Below are 18,102 nucleotides of genomic sequence, written 5' to 3'. Positions count from 1 at the left end.
ATGAATTAGAGCGGAGATGAGAGCCAGGCCTTTTCTCCAACATCATTGCTTATAAATGCGCTTCTGGAAGAATGGTCCCATAGAATGAAGAATTAGAAGAATAGACTAGAATAGAATAAAATAGAATAGAATAGAATAGAGGAATTCCAATAGACACACTCCTAAACCTTGTGGACAGCCTTCCCAGAAAAGTTGAAGCTGTTATAGCTGCAAAGGGTGGGCCAACTCAATATTGAACCCTACGGACTAAGACTGGGATGCCCTTAAAGTTCATGTGTGTGTAAAGGCAGGCGTCCCAATACTTTTGGATATATAGTGTACATACAGCAGAATTAGCACAGTTAAAATATACTAATCAATAAATGTATTTTGCTGATTTTAATGAAAAGCTCAGTTGGGCTTTTTATGTCTTTATTTATTTTTTTTGGTGATTGTAGCAGATTCTTATTTTAACCCCACTGCCTGCTGACTTACCCGTAGCCTGGCACACTGCAAGCAGCGCTGTAATGAGAGACAGAACAAATTATAATTAGATTTGAATGATGATACTATGTACCATATACCATATCTTATACAATATCTCATACTTTTTTTTGTTGACTTTGCAATAAATATCTGTGATATTTAAAAAAGGAATGTATACCAGCGCTATGGAGTTTTCCGTATGCTGAATCAGGCTTAAAAGGTTTAAAAAGGTGGTGTAAGCTGCCTCCAACCTACCTCTGAGGTAGTAAAATAGAAAGAATTGCAAAAAATGTTGGGACCGGCGCTACCACTTATAAAACGTGCATGTGCAAAATAGAAAGTGCATATAGTGCTAAAGGTGCACGCAATGAATATAAATATATAAAGTGCTACGTGCTGTTTATGGGCTGTGCCTTATATACCATACTGTAAACATCATATGTTATGCATATACTTATGCTAATAAAGTGCCAAGTGCTGATATTGCCAAAACCCCGTGTAGTGATTAAAAAATCAAACAAAGTATGGTGTCGGTAGGTGATTCACCGAAAACACCGCTGCTTACCACACTCTTTTGGCCGATACCTCGACACTTCTTCGGTCACTAAAATAAAGGATAAGCCTCCATTGCGTAGCATATGTTATGTTCAGACAAACAAACGTAGCATCCACTCACAGTTAGGGAGTTCACTATCAGCTTGGAGAGGTGTTTGCCGGACCGCTTCCGCGTTCCACCGGCTCAAACCACCGTTCCCGGAAGTGACGTATAGACGTACGTGAACCACGCCCTACGCGTTTCGTCATACGACGTCATCTGGAGCGTGCCGTCCATCTCTACTCCCGGTCTTTTTATAGGCTGGGATGGCGCCATCTTGGTGTACCTACTTTGCGACCGAACACGGCGGCCATCTTGGTATACCTATCCCGTAGCCTAAATAATATTTACTCATCATGTGAACTCCCTTCATGCTGTGTTTGCCGTACTTATAAAACAATAATCTTTATTAAAACAACAAGTACGACTAAACATAAATGACTATTGGTAATTAAAATGAAATTAAAAGTTTGATAAAATGAAATGTGCTAAAAGTGATGTGTCTGGTTTGATCGGCAGTGAGCCGATACCCAGTGGTGCTGTGATACAAATAAAAATACTCAAAATAATTTTATTGTGGTGACATTGTGATCCAGTGGTGTGTGTTAATTGTACTTAATATATTATAAGCTCGTGGGCCCATGTGTCTACGCAAAATAGTGCTAGACTATAAAGAAGGTGCCCATACATATACCAATCTAATCGGTGAGATAGAAATCGTGCTGAAAAATATTTTTGTTTTTAAAAATATTTTTGTTTTTTTTTTTTTTTTTTTTTTTAAAACAAGATTAATCTTTTAAAAGGCAATTCCTCAGTAAGTCCATCCGCTGTGCTGTAAGTCCATGTCTTTGTAGACTTTGTTGTTCTGAACGGGTATGTAATAAAACATCCATTGTAGATCCAAGTTTTTCCAGAGGACCCAATAAATGTTATATAGGGGACCATATACGATAAATAGGTAAAAATGATAAAAATGGGAAGGTATGTGTAAAAAATGTGTATACAGGGGAAAGGATTATATATATACTCAAAAATATGTCCTTAAAACTGTATCTTTAAAAGACAAGAGGTTGTGATTCATGAATTTCCATACAAAGGAGGACTATTTCCTAAACAATTCCTTAAAAATCCTTAAAAATCTTTAAAAACCCTTAAAATCCTTAAAAACCTCAAAACCCCAAAAAACCCCCATGCAAATTGAGGGCCTATAGGGAGGTTTATAACAAAAATCAAGGATAAAAGGGGGTTAAAAAGGAGAAGGACTAAAAAGGAGGACTATAAACGGTCAAAGGAGGATCCAACAAAGGGGGGACCCAAAAAGGAGGCCACAGGCTTAAAAAATTAAAAAGTTAAAAATCAGTAATAAAACAGTTCAAGTCTATGTCGATGTTCAAGCCTTTAGGTTGGAGGGTCTGCATCTGATATATCCACTTCGTTTCGTTCCTTGACACATCTATTTTCTTGTTACTTCCTCTCCAGTTGTTTTTGATTTTGTCGATAGCGTAAAAAACCATTACGGTGGGGTCTTGGGAATGATGGAACTTGAAGTGTCGTGACAGACTATGTTTCTCAAACCCTTTTCTGATATTCTTTACGTGCTCCCTAATGCGGACAAATAGGGGTCTGGTGGTGAGGCCTACATACTGTAATTTACAGGGGCACTCCACCACATAAGTGACGTGAGTGCTTGTGCAAGTGATGGTTTCCTTTATCTCATACATTTTTCCTGTGCTTTGTGCCATAAAAGAAGTTGTTTTCCTTTTCTTTTCCTTAGATGTTTTGCATGGGAGGCATTTTCCACATCTGAAGAAACCCTTTAGGCTGGTTGGAAGATTTATTTGCTTAGGAGGATCCACAACGTTGTGCACCAGCCGGTTTCTTAGGTTTGGTGCTTTTCTATATATGAAAGTGGGTTTTGCAGGGAGGATGTCTCTAAGTGTTGCATCTGCTTGTAAGATAGGCCAGTGTTTTCTCACAATTTTCTCTAAGGCCTTATGCTGAGTATTGTATCCAGTTAGAAATGCAAATTCAGTGTTTTTATTTCCGCTGGTTTTATTTGGCACATCCTTTATCAGGTCTTCTCTGTTCATTCTTTCTACTATTTTCTTGATGTTAATTAATTCACTTCTTTTGTATCCTTTTTCCACAAACCTGCCAATCAATAATTCTGCCTGTGTTTCAAAGTCTCTTATATCGCTGCAGTTCCTTCTGATTCTCATCAGTTGCCCTTTGGGAATGTTCCCTAGCCACTTGGGATGGTGGCAGCTGCTTTTTGGAATATATCCGTTTCGATCGGTTTTTTTGAAATACGTTTTACTACTTAATCTTCCTTCCTTTTTTGTTAATTCCAGATCCAGAAAGGCAATGTGTTCATGGTGAAAATTTCCTGAAAAAGTGATGCCATATATATTCATATTGATTTCGTCAAAGAATTCCTGCAAGGATTCCTCACTTCCCTTCCATACGATGATAATATCATCGATATATCGACGGTAATACTTCAAATTATTCCTTGGTATGCTAAAAACTTGCTCCTCCTCCCACTTCTGCATAAACACGTTTGCCACACTGGGGGCATACTTAGCCCCCATAGCTACTCCTTTCTTCTGGACAAAATAATTGCCCTTGTACCAAAAGTAATTTGATTCCATCGCTGTTTTCAATCCTTCCAGTATGTATCCAATCTGCGTCTCCTTCATGTCTGTGTGGGTGTGCAGGGCCCAATCTACCGCTTGTAGACCATCTTTTTGTTTAATATTAGTATAGAGGGAGTTTACATCGATAGTAACCAAGATGTCACTCTCCTCTATTACCAGATCTTTGATTTCCGCTAGCAGTTGTTTGCTGTCCCTCAGATAGGATTTACCTACTGGGACTAGAGGCTGTAGGAACTGGTCTAAATATTCCCCTAGCCTCGAATGCACAGAATTAATGCCACTTACAATGGGGCGGCCTGGTGGCTTCTTGTCATCTTTATGTATTTTTGGAATATAGTATATGACTGGGGTTTTTGGTTTTTCCAAGCAAATGTATCTAGCCTCCTTCTTATTTAAGATTCCCAAGTCTTCTCCTTTTTGCACGTATTTATGTAAAGTTTTTTCAAAATCTTGTTTTGGGTTTCTTCTTAGCTTGATGTAGGTATCTTCTATATTGAGGAGATTCTCCATCTCCTCCTCGTAATCTTTTTTATTTAAGATTACAAGTCCTCCTCCTTTGTCCGCTGGCCTTATTATCACTCCTTTTCTTTTTTCCAATTTCCTAATGGTGTCCCATGTATTTTTCTCTTTTCTATTTTGGATCCTTAATGCTCTTATATCTGCTTCCACCATTCGTTTAAATACCTCCAAATTCTCATTCTGAGGGTTTTTGGGGTTAAACTTGGAGCGATTCTTTAATGACGTTTGCTTATACTCTTTGTGTATGGGCCTTTGTATCTGCTTTTGTTTCAGAGTGAAATGTTTCTTTATATTTAATTTTCTGACATATTTGTTTAGGTCTATGTAGGCCTCAAACTTGTCTAAGTTTTTTCCTGGGGCATATTTCAGACCTAAATCCAAAACTTTTAACTCCTCCTCTTCAAATTGTATGTCACTCAGATTATAGATGCCTTTCCCTATTGCCTTCTTCTCCTTTTTCTGTCGTTTCTTTCCTCCTCGTGTTCCTCGTGGTTTTCGTTTCTGTCTCTTTCTTGATGTCGAGTTATGTCCTCCCTGTTTCCACGGTGTTCTCCTTGTTGTCGCTGTTCCATCCATTGATCCCCTCGGGGTGGTGCCCGATGCCAGTTCTGTTGCCAGTGACCCCATGGTCTGCGTGGGCCTCCTCTCCCTCGTGGGGGTCTCCCTCTGCTGCCTTGTTGAAAAAAACCCCTCCTAGGGGGAGGTGGTGGTCCTCGATTGTCATAGGTGGGTTCCGTGTAATGTTCTAACGGAGCAAATCTGTTGTAGGACTCATACCCATAATAATTAACGGGTGTCCTACTTCCATACCCATTATGATTATTGATTGGAGTTCTATTTTGTGAGTTCCAATATCCATTTCCATTTCTAGGTGTTCTGAGCCCCTGGTGCTGTGTGTTGGGCCTGGATGTACCTCTTTGTGGTCTAGCCTCTGTATATCCTCGGGTATTTCCTCTTGGTGTGTCTTCTTGTGCCCCGACTTCCATCCAAGTATCATCCTCACAAAATAGAACTCCAATCAATAATCATAATGGGTATGGAAGTAGGACACCCGTTAATTATTATGGGTATGAGTCCTACAACAGATTTGCTCCGTTAGAACATTACACGGAACCCACCTATGACAATCGAGGACCACCACCTCCCCCTAGGAGGGGTTTTTTTCAACAAGGCAGCAGAGGGAGACCCCCACGAGGGAGAGGAGGCCCACGCAGACCATGGGGTCACTGGCAACAGAACTGGCATCGGGCACCACCCCGAGGGGATCAATGGATGGAACAGCGACAACAAGGAGAACACCGTGGAAACAGGGAGGACATAACTCGACATCAAGAAAGAGACAGAAACGAAAACCACGAGGAACACGAGGAGGAAAGAAACGACAGAAAAAGGAGAAGAAGGCAATAGGGAAAGGCATCTATAATCTGAGTGACATACAATTTGAAGAGGAGGAGTTAAAAGTTTTGGATTTAGGTCTGAAATATGCCCCAGGAAAAAACTTAGACAAGTTTGAGGCCTACATAGACCTAAACAAATATGTCAGAAAATTAAATATAAAGAAACATTTCACTCTGAAACAAAAGCAGATACAAAGGCCCATACACAAAGAGTATAAGCAAACGTCATTAAAGAATCGCTCCAAGTTTAACCCCAAAAACCCTCAGAATGAGAATTTGGAGGTATTTAAACGAATGGTGGAAGCAGATATAAGAGCATTAAGGATCCAAAATAGAAAAGAGAAAAATACATGGGACACCATTAGGAAATTGGAAAAAAGAAAAGGAGTGATAATAAGGCCAGCGGACAAAGGAGGAGGACTTGTAATCTTAAATAAAAAAGATTACGAGGAGGAGATGGAGAATCTCCTCAATATAGAAGATACCTACATCAAGCTAAGAAGAAACCCAAAACAAGATTTTGAAAAAACTTTACATAAATACGTGCAAAAAGGAGAAGACTTGGGAATCTTAAATAAGAAGGAGGCTAGATACATTTGCTTGGAAAAACCAAAAACCCCAGTCATATACTATATTCCAAAAATACATAAAGATGACAAGAAGCCACCAGGCCGCCCCATTGTAAGTGGCATTAATTCTGTGCATTCGAGGCTAGGGGAATATTTAGACCAGTTCCTACAGCCTCTAGTCCCAGTAGGTAAATCCTATCTGAGGGACAGCAAACAACTGCTAGCGGAAATCAAAGATCTGGTAATAGAGGAGAGTGACATCTTGGTTACTATCGATGTAAACTCCCTCTATACTAATATTAAACAAAAAGATGGTCTACAAGCGGTAGATTGGGCCCTGCACACCCACACAGACATGAAGGAGACGCAGATTGGATACATACTGGAAGGATTGAAAACAGCGATGGAATCAAATTACTTTTGGTACAAGGGCAATTATTTTGTCCAGAAGAAAGGAGTAGCTATGGGGGCTAAGTATGCCCCCAGTGTGGCAAACGTGTTTATGCAGAAGTGGGAGGAGGAGCAAGTTTTTAGCATACCAAGGAATAATTTGAAGTATTACCGTCGATATATCGATGATATTATCATCGTATGGAAGGGAAGTGAGGAATCCTTGCAGGAATTCTTTGACGAAATCAATATGAATATATATGGCATCACTTTTTCAGGAAATTTTCACCATGAACACATTGCCTTTCTGGATCTGGAATTAACAAAAAAGGAAGGAAGATTAAGTAGTAAAACGTATTTCAAAAAAACCGATCGAAACGGATATATTCCAAAAAGCAGCTGCCACCATCCCAAGTGGCTAGGGAACATTCCCAAAGGGCAACTGATGAGAATCAGAAGGAACTGCAGCGATATAAGAGACTTTGAAACACAGGCAGAATTATTGATTGGCAGGTTTGTGGAAAAAGGATACAAAAGAAGTGAATTAATTAACATCAAGAAAATAGTAGAAAGAATGAACAGAGAAGACCTGATAAAGGATGTGCCAAATAAAACCAGCGGAAATAAAAACACTGAATTTGCATTTCTAACTGGATACAATACTCAGCATAAGGCCTTAGAGAAAATTGTGAGAAAACACTGGCCTATCTTACAAGCAGATGCAACACTTAGAGACATCCTCCCTGCAAAACCCACTTTCATATATAGAAAAGCACCAAACCTAAGAAACCGGCTGGTGCACAACGTTGTGGATCCTCCTAAGCAAATAAATCTTCCAACCAGCCTAAAGGGTTTCTTCAGATGTGGAAAATGCCTCCCATGCAAAACATCTAAGGAAAAGAAAAGGAAAACAACTTCTTTTATGGCACAAAGCACAGGAAAAATGTATGAGATAAAGGAAACCATCACTTGCACAAGCACTCACGTCACTTATGTGGTGGAGTGCCCCTGTAAATTACAGTATGTAGGCCGCACCACCAGACCCCTATTTGTCCGCATTAGGGAGCACGTAAAGAATATCAGAAAAGGGTTTGAGAAACATAGTCTGTCACGACACTTCAAGTTCCATCATTCCCAAGACCCCACCGTAATGGTTTTTTACGCTATCGACAAAATCAAAAACAACTGGAGAGGAAGTAACAAGAAAATAGATGTGTCAAGGAACGAAACGAAGTGGATATATCAGATGCAGACCCTCCAACCTAAAGGCTTGAACATCGACATAGACTTGAACTGTTTTATTACTGATTTTTAACTTTTTAATTTTTTAAGCCTGTGGCCTCCTTTTTGGGTCCCCCCTTTGTTGGATCCTCCTTTGACCGTTTATAGTCCTCCTTTTTAGTCCTTCTCCTTTTTAACCCCCTTTTATCCTTGATTTTTGTTATAAACCTCCCTATAGGCCCTCAATTTGCATGGGGGTTTTTTGGGGTTTTGAGGTTTTTAAGGATTTTAAGGGTTTTTAAAGATTTTTAAGGATTTTTAAGGAATTGTTTAGGAAATAGTCCTCCTTTGTATGGAAATTCATGAATCACAACCTCTTGTCTTTTAAAGATACAGTTTTAAGGACATATTTTTGAGTATATATATAATCCTTTCCCCTGTATACACATTTTTTACACATACCTTCCCATTTTTATCATTTTTACCTATTTATCGTATATGGTCCCCTATATAACATTTATTGGGTCCTCTGGAAAAACTTGGATCTACAATGGATGTTTTATTACATACCCGTTCAGAACAACAAAGTCTACAAAGACATGGACTTACAGCACAGCGGATGGACTTACTGAGGAATTGCCTTTTAAAAGATTAATCTTGTTTTAAAAAAAAAAAAAAAAAAAAAAAATATTTTTAAAAACAAAAATATTTTTCAGCACGATTTCTATCTCACCGATTAGATTGGTATATGTATGGGCACCTTCTTTATAGTCTAGCACTATTTTGCGTAGACACATGGGCCCACGAGCTTATAATATATTAAGTACAATTAACACACACCACTGGATCACAATGTCACCACAATAAAATTATTTTGAGTATTTTTATTTGTATCACAGCACCACTGGGTATCGGCTCACTGCCGATCAAACCAGACACATCACTTTTAGCACATTTCATTTTATCAAACTTTTAATTTCATTTTAATTACCAATAGTCATTTATGTTTAGTCGTACTTGTTGTTTTAATAAAGATTATTGTTTTATAAGTACGGCAAACACAGCATGAAGGGAGTTCACATGATGAGTAAATATTATTTAGGCTACGGGATAGGTATACCAAGATGGCCGCCGTGTTCGGTCGCAAAGTAGGTACACCAAGATGGCGCCATCCCAGCCTATAAAAAGACCGGGAGTAGAGATGGACGGCACGCTCCAGATGACGTCGTATGACGAAACGCGTAGGGCGTGGTTCACGTACGTCTATACGTCACTTCCGGGAACGGTGGTTTGAGCCGGTGGAACGCGGAAGCGGTCCAGCAAACACCTCTCCAAGCTGATAGTGAACTCCCTAACTGTGAGTGGATGCTACGTTTGTTTGTCTGAACATAACATATGCTACGCAATGGAGGCTTATCCTTTATTTTAGTGACCGAAGAAGTGTCGAGGTATCGGCCAAAAGAGTGTGGTAAGCAGCGGTGTTTTCGGTGAATCACCTACCGACACCATACTTTGTTTGATTTTTTAATCACTACACGGGGTTTTGGCAATATCAGCACTTGGCACTTTATTAGCATAAGTATATGCATAACATATGATGTTTACAGTATGGTATATAAGGCACAGCCCATAAACAGCACGTAGCACTTTATATATTTATATTCATTGCGTGCACCTTTAGCACTATATGCACTTTCTATTTTGCACATGCACGTTTTATAAGTGGTAGCGCCGGTCCCAACATTTTTTGCAATTCTTTCTATCTGTGATATTTAACCGCTTGCCAACCGCCGCAAGTACCAATACTGCGGCCGTCAGCCCCGGCCAGGCAAAGTGAAGTATCGGTACGTCACTAGCCTGTCACTAGCCTTTGAGCCAATAGCGGGGGCGAGCGCGCGCCCCCGGAGGCGCGCTCCCGCCCCGGCTCGTTCACGGACACATCCGTGCGTGTGACCGGGGGACCCGATGTCCGCCGGTCACTCGGCGATCGTCCGCCGTGAAGGGAGAAAGGCAGGCGGCTGATGTAAACAAGCCGCCTGTCATTCTCCCCTGTGTAAAAATGGAGATCATACGGTTCTGCTATGTAGGACCGTTGATCTCTGTTCTTACACTAGTAGCCATGTCCAATCACAGTTAGAAACACGCCCCTAGGGACACACTTAACCCCTTCTTCCCCAATAAAGTTAACCCCTTCCCTGCCAGTGTCATTTTTACACTAACAGTGCATATGTATAGCACTGATTACTGCAGTAATGTCACTGGTACCCCCAAAAGTGTCAAAAATGTCCTTTAAGGGTCCGATCTGTCCACCGCAATGTCACAGTCCCGCAAAAAAAATCGCAGATCGCCGTCATTACTCGTTAAAAAAAAACAACAAAAATGACAAAAATCTTTCCCTTAGTTAGTAAACGCAATAACTTTTGCGCAAACCAATCAAAATACGCTTATTGTGATTTTTTTTTACCAAGCATAGGTAGCAGAAAACAAATTGGCCAAAAATGTTAAAAAATTTTGATTTTTACATTTTTTTTTTTTTGGGGGGGGGGGGATTTCATATAAAAAAATGTGAAAAATATTGTTATTTTTGCAAAATTGTTGCTATTTTTGTTTATAGCGCAAAAAGTAAAAATCGCACAGGTGATCAAATACCACCAAAAGAAAGCTCTGTTTGTAGGAAAAAAAGGACGTCAAATTTGTTTAGGTACAGCGTCGCACGACTGCGCAATTGTCCGTTAAAGTCACGCAGTGCCAAATCGCAAAATAGGCCCTGATCGGGAAGGGGGTAAAATCTTCCGAGTTATAAGTGGTTAAATAGCATGTGGGTTACAGGTAGAGCATGAAATAAAGCCAGTCGTATCACATGTTTCAATGCATTTTCCTCATGTTTGTTTTTTGTTGAAGATACACTGTTTTTTGACCCTGTTTGACTTAGGCCCTTTTCACCCGGGCGATCCGACCCGCCTGTTAGTTTTTCAGGCGGACCTGATCGGATGCTCCATGAATCCCTATGGGGCAGCGGATGTCAGCGGAGACATCTCCGCTAACCACCACTGCTATCCAATTCCGATCCTGTCCGTGAAATCCAGACCCATGGAAACCCTATTTTCCATCCATCTGGAGGATCGGATTGGATGGGATCAGATGAGAACGGACAGGCGGTCCATTCTCATCCGATCTCCCCATAGAGCACAGCGGGGATCTGACAGCTCCGTCTCTGCACACAGAGCGGAGATGGAGTTGTCATCCGCCTGCTCAGCGGGGATCGGTGGATTCATTCCAAAAAAAGAGCTACACTGTAACTCTAAACTGGTAACTGTTAAAAATTTTAAAAGCGTCGCCTATGGAGATTTTTATTGACCGTAATTTGTCGCTATTCCGCGGGTGTGCGCAATTTGAAACCGTAACATGTTAGGTATCTATTTACTCAGCGTGACATCATCTGTCATAATATACATTAAAAAAATGGGCTAACTTTACTGTTAAGTTTTTATTTTAAAAGCAGTGAAATGTATCTTTAAAAAAAAAAAAAAAAAAAATTGGCGTTGAAAGACAGCTGAACAAATACCACGTGACAAAAAAATATTGCAATTACTGCCATTTTATTCTCCAGAGTCTTTGATTAAAAAATATAATATATAATGTTAGGGGGTTCTAAGTAATTTTCTAGCTAAAAATGTGTCAGAAATGGGCTCGGTCCGGAAGTGGTTGACCACTTGCCGACCAGTCACTGGGACTGTACTGCGGCAATGTGGCTCGATTCCGTCCAGCGACGTAGACCTACTGGACCGCTGGACTCCTCCCCCTGTAGGCGGCGCTCGTGCGCCGCCGGAGATGCGCTCCCGCTGTTTTCAGTCACAGCGGGAGTCGGGCCAGGGGAGGAGCGGCGGCGATCGCCGCTGCTCTTCCCCGATAGTCGGGGAATCGAGTCTGGAGATCCGCCTGCTTGTGTAAACAAAGTGGGCGGATCTCCTAAGTGACAAACAGTGACAGATTGCAGGATTCAGCATAGCTCAACATGCGATCTGTCCCTGTGTCACTCAGTCACCTTCCCCCACACACGTCAGTAAGCACCAGGCATACATTAACCCCTCCCTCTCCAATGAAATTAACCCCTTCCCTGCCAGTGTCATTTTTACAGTAACAGTGCATATGTATAGCACTGATTACTGCAGTAATGTCACTGGTAATCCCAAAAGTGTCAAAAATGTCAGTCAAGGGTCCGATCTGTCCGCCACAATGTCGCAGTCCCGCAAAAAAAATCGAAGATCGCCGCCATTACTCGTTAAAAAAAAAACACCAAAAATGACAACAATCTTTCCCTTTGTTAGTAAACGCGATAACTTTTGCGCAAACCAATCAAAATACGCTTTTTGCGATTTTTTTTAACAAACATAGTTAGCAGAAAACAAATTGGCTGAAAATGTCAAAAGATTTAGATTTTTACATTTTTTTTTTTGGGGGGGGGGGGAATTTCATATAAAAAAATGTTAAAAATATTGTTATTTTTTCAAAATAAACGCTTTTTTTGTTTATAGCGCAAAAAGTAAAAATCGCACAGGTGATCAAATACCACCAAAAGAAAGCTCTGTTTGTGGGGAAAAAAAGACGTAAATTTAGTTTGGGTACGGCGTTGCACGACCGCGCAATTGTCAGTTAAATTTGCACAGTGCCGAATCGCAAAAAGTGGCCTGGACGTAAGACAGCAAAATCCTCCGGTGGTAAAGTGGTTAAAGTAACGCAGTGCCGAATTGCAAATAAAAAACAGCCTGTTCATTAGGGGGGAAAATCTTCCAGTCCAGAAGTGGTTAATGACTCTCCTCCCTGCCACTCTGCTCTCTACTCCTACCATCATGTTCCTTACACTACAGCACAACTGACAGGCTCCTTTGTGCTGCTTCTTCCTCTATTACTTTGTGCTCTGCTGTAGAAGGGTTGTGGTAGGCTGATACCAAGTCACATGCAGGTACTTACACTGCTTGCATTTAAAAAAATCCCAGCAGTCCTGTGTTGTAAGGACGGCAAGAACCCACCCACAACACAGAGTGTCATAGAGCAGAGGGGAGCAAAGCATAGGGTTAAGGAAAAACTATTTTTTAACACTTAAGCCCCGGAAGATTTTACCCCCTTCCTGACCAGGGTCTATTTTGCGATTCGGCACTGCGTGAATTTAACGGACAATTGCACGGTCGTGCGACGCTGTACCTAAACGAATTTGACGTCCTTTTTTTCCCATAAACAGAGATTTCTTTTGGTGGTATTTGATCACCTGTGCAATTTTTTGATCATGCGCTATAAACAAAAAAAGAGCGTCAATTTTGCAAAAATAACAATATTTTTCACATTTTTTTATATGAAATTCCCCAAAAAAAATGTAAAAATCTAAATTTTTTAACATTTTCGGCCAATTTGTTTTCTGCTACCTATGTTTGGTAAAAAAAAAAATCGCAAAAAGCGTATTTTGATTGATTTGCGTAAAAGTTATCGCGTTTACTAACAAAGGGAAAGATTTTTGTCATTTTTGTTGTTTTCTTTTTTAACGCATAATGGCGGCGATCTGCGATTTTTTTTGCGGTACTGCGACATTGCGGCGGACAGATCGGACCCTTGACTGACATTTTTGACACTTTTGGGGTTACCAGTGACATTTCTACAGTAATCAGTGCTATACATATGCACTGATACTGTAAAATTACACTGGCAGTGAAGGGGTTAACGTTTTTTTGAGAGGGAGGGGCTGTGTGTGTCCCTAGGGGCGTGATTCTAGCTGTGATTGGCTGTGGCTTGAGCTGTAGGAACAATGATCAACGGTCCTACATAATAGAGCCGTATGATTACTGTTTCTACACAGGGGAGAATGACAGGCGGCTTGTTTACATCAGCCGCCTGACTTTCTCCCTCTGCAGCGACGATCGCCGTGTGACCGGCGGACATCAGGTCCGCCGGTCACACGCACAGGGGGGGGGGTCCGTGACCACGCGGGAGCGCGCACTCGCTCCCTAGACCCTCACAGGCTAGCGACGTAGATCTACGTCACTTTGCCTGTGAGGGGCTGACTGCCGACGTAAATAGTCGTGCGGCAGTCGGCAAGTGGTTAAGGTACCCAAGCAAAAAATGAAATTTAACCCTCGCAGTGTGTGTGTGTATGGGGGGGGTCTACTACAAGGATAACTTTTGATTTTACCCGCAGTTCAGTATTAAATACTTATTTAATTTCTCACTCACCCAAAGTGACAACAAGAAGAATGTTGGTGATTCTCATCTTTCTGCCTTGAGGTATCTAAAGAGACATAAAAATGAAGTATTAAATCTGTTTCCAGAAAAAGGTGCAATCTTGCCTGTTGCTGGAATTCTCCTACCTCTCTGTTGTTGCCCTGTCTCTGTTGTCTGTCATTTAGAGCCGGTTCACATGCAGGCGACCCGACTTGCTGGGGCGACCTGTGAAGTCGCGGTGCACAGCGCGCACTGCGACCTTGGAGCGGCCTGCACGGACTTCATATCATTGAAGTCAATGCAGGTCGCTCCAGGTCGCCCCAAAGTAGTACAGGACCCTTTTTCTAAGTCGGAGCGACTTGTGTCACTCCTATTAGGACGGGTCCTGTGCTAATCTATGGCAGGTGACCCACGGCGACTTGTCAGGCGACCAGGTCGCCTGACAAGTCGCCCCAGTGTGAACCGGCTCTAAGTGTCATTAATATATAATTATATATAATAATACGATATCATACATACATACATACACTATACAGGTCCACCTGAAAAACTGACAGGCAGATCTGATCGGATTGTTCATGTGAAAGAACCAAGCAATCGCAATGAAAAAAAAATCATTGATCACCCCCCACCAGAGAAGTACAGTGTCACTATGGTGACACTAAAATAAGTATGTAAAAAAAAAAAGAAAAAAAAAACATTTAAAAAAGAAAAACTTAAAAAAAAGTAAAAACATGATTAAAAATTATTTATTTATGTATGTATTTTTTATTTATTTATTTTTTTACATACTGTCACCAGTCATAGTGCCTGATCATCCCCAGTAGTACAGTGTCACTATGGTGACATTGAAATAGATGAGAGTATGTAATAAAAACAAAAATTTAAAAAGAAAAACTTAAAAAAAAAAGTAAAAACATGAATTAAAAGGATTTATGAATGTATGTAATTTTTTATTTATTTATTTTTTACATACTGTCACCAGTCAGAATACCTGTTCCTCCCCACACCAGTCATATGGTGACACTGTATTGCACTGGTGACAGTATGTAAAAAAATAAAAATAAAAAAAAATGTCTGCATTTTACTAAAAATTACAAATTCAAAAAACTTGCCAAGCCTCCTACTAAATACATTGGACTGCTTACTTTCCAAAAAGGGGTCATTTGGGGTCATAGCTTTTTAGGGTATCAGTGCATCAGGATTAATCAATTTTTAAATATATATCCCATAGTTTGTGGGATCTATAACTTTCACTCGGACTAAATAATAAAAAGAAATTTAGCAGAATACATTTTGGCCTAAATCTATGACGAAAGATTTTTTTGTTTGGAAACATTTTTTACAGGAACTAAAAAAAAACATTTTTTGTTTCAAAATGTTTGGTCTTTTTTCATTTATATAGCACTAAATATAAACCCAGTGGTGATTAAATACAAGCAAATGAAATTTCTATTTATGAGAAAAATTATATAAATTTAATTTGTGTACAGTGTTGCATGACCGCTCAATTGTCAGTTAAAGTAGCACAGTGCTGAATAGCAAAAAATGTCCTGGTCATTAGGGGGGTAAAATCTTCCAGAGGTCACGTGGTTAAAAACAAAAAAGCAATCAGAAATATGACAAGATAATAGATATAATAATGGAATAGAAGCATTTCCACCTCTTCCCAGAAATATTTTAACTTAAAAAGTTAGAAATCTGATTTTGTGTGGAGTCAGGTTTAACCACTTCCCGCTCGCCATATAGCAGAGTGATGGCCGCAAAGTGGTTAAGTTATCCTGACTGGGTGTCATATGATGTCTAGCAGGATGAAGCGCTCGCGCTCCTGCGAGATCACACAGAGCACCGATCGGTGGTGCTGTGTGTCGCTCTGACACACCGCATCTCCGATCCCAGTAAAGAGCCTATGATGTAGGTTCTTTACCATGTGATCAGTTGTGTCCAATAATAGCTGGTCACATTGTAACCAGAAAGTGTCAATTATGGGCTTTCCTCAGTTCGCGCTGACAAGGCGTGAGTAGAAGAGAGCCGATCGGCGGCTCTCCTGACAGGGGGATCTGTGCTGATAATCAGTGCATTGATTATCAGTGCAGACCCATCAAGGATGCCTACTAGAGACCACTAGGGATGTCAACCTATGCCCACCAGGGATGCCAGTCAGTGCCCACCAGGGATGCCAATCAGTGCTCATCAAAGATGTAAATCAGTGCATGTTAGGGGTGGCAATCAGCACCCATCAGTAATACCTGTCAGTGCCTCCTCATCAGTGTTGCCTATCAATGCTATCTATCAGTGCTGCCCATCAGTGCTACCTATCAGTGCTCATCATGTCCGCCTATCAGTGCCCATCAGCGCCACCTATAGATGCCCATCAGTGCAGCCTATCAGTCCCCATTAATGCGCACTATCATTGCCCATCAGTGCCACCTATCAGTGCCCATCAATGCTGTATATCAATGCCACCTATCAGTGCCTATCAGTACTGCATATCAGTGCTGCCTATCAGTGCCCATCAGTGGCACCTCATCAGTGCCCATCAGTGCCGCCTCATCAGTATCAGTGCCTATCAGTGCAGCTTCATCAGTGCCCATCAGTGCTACCTATCATTACCCACCGATGCCGCCTATCAGTGCTCATCAATGCTGTATATCAGTGCCACATATCAGTGCCCATCAGCACTGCATATCAGTGCTGCTTATCAGTGCCCATCAGTGCCGCCTCATCAGTGCCCATCAGTGCAGCTTCATCAGTGCCCATTAGTGCCACCTATCAGTGCCCATCAATGCTGTATATCAGTGCCTATCAGTACTCCATATAAGTGCTGCCTATCAGTGCCACCTATCATTGCCCACCAATGCCGCCTATCAGTGCTCATCAATGCTGTATATCAGTGCCACCTATCAGTGCCCATCAGTACTGCATATCAGTGCTGCTTATCAGTGCCCACCGGTGCCGCCTCATCAGTGCCCATCAGTGCAGCTTCATCAGTGCCCATTAGTGCCACCTATCAGTGCCCATCAATGCTGTATATCAGTGCCTATCAGTACTGCATATAAGTGCTGCCTATCAGTGCCCATCAGTGCCGCCTCATCAGTGCCCATCAGTGCAGTCTCATAAATGCATAAACAAATAAAAAACTTTTTTTTTTTAATTTTCTGTCATTTTTTATTTGTTTAGCAATCTATTTGTGGGGAACAAAATGATAAAAATTAAGTTTGGGTACAGTGTTGCATGACTGAGCAATTGTCATTCAAAGTGCGACAGTACTAAAAGCTGAAAGTTGGCCTGGGCAGGAAGGGGGGTGAAAGTGCTCGGTATTGAAGTGGTTAAACTGACAATCGGCTCTGTAACGTTACAGATTACGGATTTTCTTTTGTAAATATTTGTTATGAATAAACTTACAAAAAATTCCCAGACTGCCTGTCTAATATTCTACTGCTAGAATAGAATCCAATCTGCATAGTCCTTTGACGTGTTACTTTGTTTCCATCTATTACAGAATAAAACGTTCTCCGGAGAGGAAAATATATATCGTCCTAGAAAGGCGATAAAAGAGTTTCTCTGATTATTTTAAGGGAAGTGTTTTCTACCTGAAGGTGAGTGTGTACTTACAGTCCCCGAGTGGTGTTCTCTCTGTCCCTCTAGGTAGGAAAATGAAAATCAAAAACTCAGTATTTATGTGATTTTATATTAGAGGAGGGGGGGGGGGACCCAGTCCAAGTGGGGTGTGTTGCATTATTTGCAAGTTCATTGGGCAATTTTTGCCCTGAAGAGGAGGAGTATAAAATGTAATACTCTCTCTATCTATCATCCAATATCTATCTATCTACTATATAATATCTATCTATATACTGTCCAAAATCTATTGATCTTGACCAGCTCTGCCACATCAGCCGACAGTGAATTTCATGCCGCTGTCTGCTAAAAACGGGTCACAGGACTGGACTGGAGAGAATGAAACGAGCTTCGACTGTAATTCTTCTTTAATATGCAACCGTTCCAGATCCATGAGAATTCTTCCCCAAGAATAATAAGAATGTAACAAAGAATCAATTATTCTCATTATAACAAATCTC

At 40.9% G+C, this 18,102-nt stretch overlaps 1 long non-coding RNA gene across 1 annotated transcript; it reads right to left on the bottom strand.

Moving 5' to 3' along the window:
* Positions 1-477: 477 nt before the first annotated feature.
* LOC309568056 lies at positions 478-17,735 on the bottom strand. Its single transcript, XR_014225988.1, has 3 exons — positions 17,639-17,735; positions 14,036-14,090; positions 478-501 (listed from the first exon to the last, which is right to left on the bottom strand). It is a non-coding gene; the product is annotated as an uncharacterized lncRNA (long non-coding RNA).
* Positions 17,736-18,102: the final 367 nt, after the last annotated feature.

The sequence above is a fragment of the Pelophylax lessonae genome, assembly GCF_965119305.1.
Source record: "Pelophylax lessonae genome assembly, chromosome: 12".
Lineage (NCBI taxonomy): Eukaryota > Metazoa > Chordata > Amphibia > Anura > Ranidae > Pelophylax > Pelophylax lessonae.
Note: the sequence above shows the minus strand (reverse complement) of the source record. Positions and strands in the feature narration are given on the sequence as shown.